Below are 3,632 nucleotides of genomic sequence, written 5' to 3' on the forward strand. Positions count from 1 at the left end.
GCGGGGAATCCGAGGGTGATAGAGTGTTCGATGGTCAGACCATCTAGCGAGATCAAAACTATGCCCAGCCCGACACCGTGATGGTTTGACGCTCCATCTACAAAAAGTTTCCACATTTCGCCAACGAAGAGGTTCCAACACTCTGAGGGATCTTGGGAGGCTTGAAAGTTGCTGGGATCATGGTCGCTCGGCCGTTCAGTTTTAGGGTCAATGCTGATCAGTTCCATTTCTTCCCCCCTCGGTGATGCGGTACCAGACCCAACAGGTTGGTCTGTTATGCCTACGTCCGTCGTTGCACTGCCGGGCTGATGTATCATGCTAGATGGATGTTCTATGGCGGGGCGCGCAAGTTCCGCGTTGCCAACATCGCCCTACTGTGCAATTTCGGTTGAATCTTCGTTTGCTTCCTCGGCTACCTTGGTGAGATCCACCAGACATACTTGGTGAATCCCAGGCGAGAACTCAGCAACAAAATCTGCCAATGCTTGAGCTTTTATGGCTGTTCAGGGTTGAAACTTAACATCGAATTGTCCCAACTCGACTGGCCACTTTAGAATTCGACCGGAGAAATCCGACCACTCGAACAAGGCTTTTAGGGGAAATTCGGTCAACACAATAATTGTGTGAGCATGAAAGTAGTGCGCCAATTTCCTAAAGGCCATCATCAACACCAAAGCGAGTTTTTCTAGTGGCAAGTACCTCGACTCTGCCGGTAGCAAGGTTTTGCTCACATAAAAGATAGGGAAATGCTTTATACCTTCTAACCGGACAAGTATCGCGCTAACGGCATGCTGAGAAATTGCCAGGTAAAGGTAGAGTTCTTCGCCGGGCTTGGGTGTCACCAACAAAGGAACAGAAGAAAAATACGCCTTGAGCTCGGCCAAAGCCCTATCGCATTCCTCGTCCCATGAAAACTTGGATTTCAAGGCTTGAAAGAAAGGGCAGCAGCGATCTGATGACCGACTTATGAATCTGTTAAGCGCAGCTGCCATATTGGCAAGATGCTGCACGTCCTTTGCCGAGTTGGGCTGCTTCAATTCTTATACGGCTCTGATTTGTGTGGGGTCTACCTTGATGCCTCGGTTTGTGACTAGGAAGCCCAGGAATTTCTCGGATCCCACGCCGAAGGCACACTTTGACGCATTCAAGTGTAACTTGTGCTGTTTAAGAATAGCGAACATCTCGGTTAGGTTGGACAAGTGGTCAACATGTTGCATGCTCTTGACCACCATGTCATCAATGTATGCCTCCATCGTCCGGCCAAGCAGAGGAGCAAACATCTTGGTTACCATCCTTTGGGAAGTCGCCCCGGCATTTTTCAAACCAAAAGGCATGACTCGATAACAGAATAGTCCCTTGGGGTAGTGAAAGAGCTTATCTCGCGGTCAGGGCCGTGCATGGCAATCTGATGATAACCGCGGTAGGCATCCAAGAAACTGAGCCTGTTATCTCCGGGCGTTAGGTCCACCAGCTGGTCTATTCTGGGCAGAGAAAAGCTGTCTTTAGGGCAAGCTCAGTTGACGGTCTTGCAGTCAACACAAACCCGCCACTTCTCATTTTTCTTGGGTACTACGACCGTGTTTGAAATCCACGGAGGATAGTGCACTTCCTGAATAGCCCGTGCTTCAAGCAAGTTCCTTACCTCCTCCTCGACTACCTCGGCGTAATGAAGAGCCGATCTCCTTATTCTCTGAATGACTGGCCGTGCATCAGGGAAAACATTGAGTTGGTGGAAAATAAAACTTGGATCGATGCCAGGCATGTCGTAGGGCGACCATGCAAAGACTTCGATATTTGCCATCAAGAACTCTACCATCTCGGTCCTTTCTTGAGTGGTCAGACTTGATCCGAGCAAAAAGAACTTGTTTGGACTTTCCGTGTCGATCCGTACTTCTATCAATTCTTCAACAGCTTTGTCCTCGGCCCTAGTGCCCACGTCATCAAGGACACTCTGGTCTTCTGGGCCTTCAATCATTTGCACGAAGCCTTTGGCTGCTCAGCTCCCATTTACTGCCACAAAGCATTGCTTCGATATGACTTGATGGCCTCAAATTTCCACAATTTCCCCTATAGCCGAGGGGAATCTCATAACATGGTGGTAGGTCGACGCTACAGCCTGCATAGCGTGAAGCCAGCCCCTACCGAGGATCAGATTGTATGTAGACAGCACCTGCAATACCCAGAACTCCACCTGCTTGACCACGAATCCCGCTTTGACCGGTAAAATTATTTTTCCCAAAGGCCACTCCGGTTGCAAGTTGAAACCTACCAGTAGCGAAGTTGCCGGAGCCAAGTCTGTATCTTAGAGTTTGAGTTGTCTAAACGCGTCGTAGTACATAATTTCAACCGAGCTTCCCTGTTCAATCAAGATGCGCTTGACATCGAACTCTTTGACGCAGAGGGTGACCACTAGGGCATCGTTGTGTGGCGTTTGAATGCGCTCTAGGTCCTTTGTAGAGAAATTAATCATGTCTTTTTCCTCGATCTTTTCCCTTTTGATCGCGGGCTGGACTGACAAAACTTCCCTCATGTGTTTTGCCTTTTTGATCATTCCTCGGAGCTCGCATACACGCGCCGGCTTCACTATGCCGTGGATCACATTAACCACTCCTTGAGGGGGCGCCTCCAAGTCATTCGGTTCATGCAGATCAGTCGGGGTGGGATGTGCGGCCTTAACACCCCCATCAATGTAAAGATCTAAGTGTCCGGCTGCGACTAACTCCTCCAAGTGTTGCTTCAGAGGCAAACAGTCCTCCGTCTGATGTCCGCGCTCCCGGTAAAATGTGCAGCGGTACCATGGATTGAAGCCCTTTTGCACGTCGCCTAACTTAGCAGGAAACCGGACGTAATCGTCGTCACGGATTTCACTAAGTATGCGATAGATTAGAATCTTAAAGACCGTGGTGATGCCAGTCCGAGCTTTCAACCTTCTATTAGCATCAGCTACGTCATCGCGGGGGTATTCAGCTCAGTCGTTCTGATGACCCGTTCCCCGGTTTCGATGATTTGACCCACGATCAGATTCCTCGGTATGATCATTTGGACGGTTAGTCTCCTGTCCGACTGCGTGTACCTTGCCAGCCGACCTCTTGTCTGTTACCACCGAAGTTGTCTTCGCGGTGGACGCCGCCGCATCATCTTCTACTCGGATATGCTCGTTGATGTGCTACATTAGTTGGCCCATGGATGTCGGCTAGTTTATGGTAAGCGAGTCCCGCAGCCTATGTCCGACCGGGAGACTGCGCTTATATTGGGTGATTGCCAAGTTGATCGGGCAATCTAAAATCTCATTGAAGGTTTCCCAGTATCTGGAGTTGTATGCCTTGAGTGTGTCGCTCTACTGCATTTTGACACTGAGAAGGTGGTTCACCTTCTTTGGCATTTTAGTGTTGGTCTTGGAACGAGTCACAAAGGCTTCCGCCAACTGTTGCCACATTTCGATACTTCCCTCCGGCAGCCTCTCAAACCATTTCAAGCCTAGCTCGCCCAAACTCGACGGGAAGATAAGGCACATAAGAGCGTCATTGCGCCTATGTCCAGCCATGACCTGCTGGAAGTGGCTTACATGCATGTATGGATCGGTCTTTCCGTCGTAGAGCGTAAACTTGCGCTGGTGAAAGCCCGTGGGGAGC

The sequence above is a fragment of the Camellia sinensis genome, chromosome 5 (genome assembly GCF_055761805.1).
Source record: "Camellia sinensis isolate YWXY chromosome 5, ASM5576180v1, whole genome shotgun sequence".
Taxonomy (NCBI): Eukaryota; Viridiplantae; Streptophyta; class Magnoliopsida; order Ericales; family Theaceae; genus Camellia; species Camellia sinensis.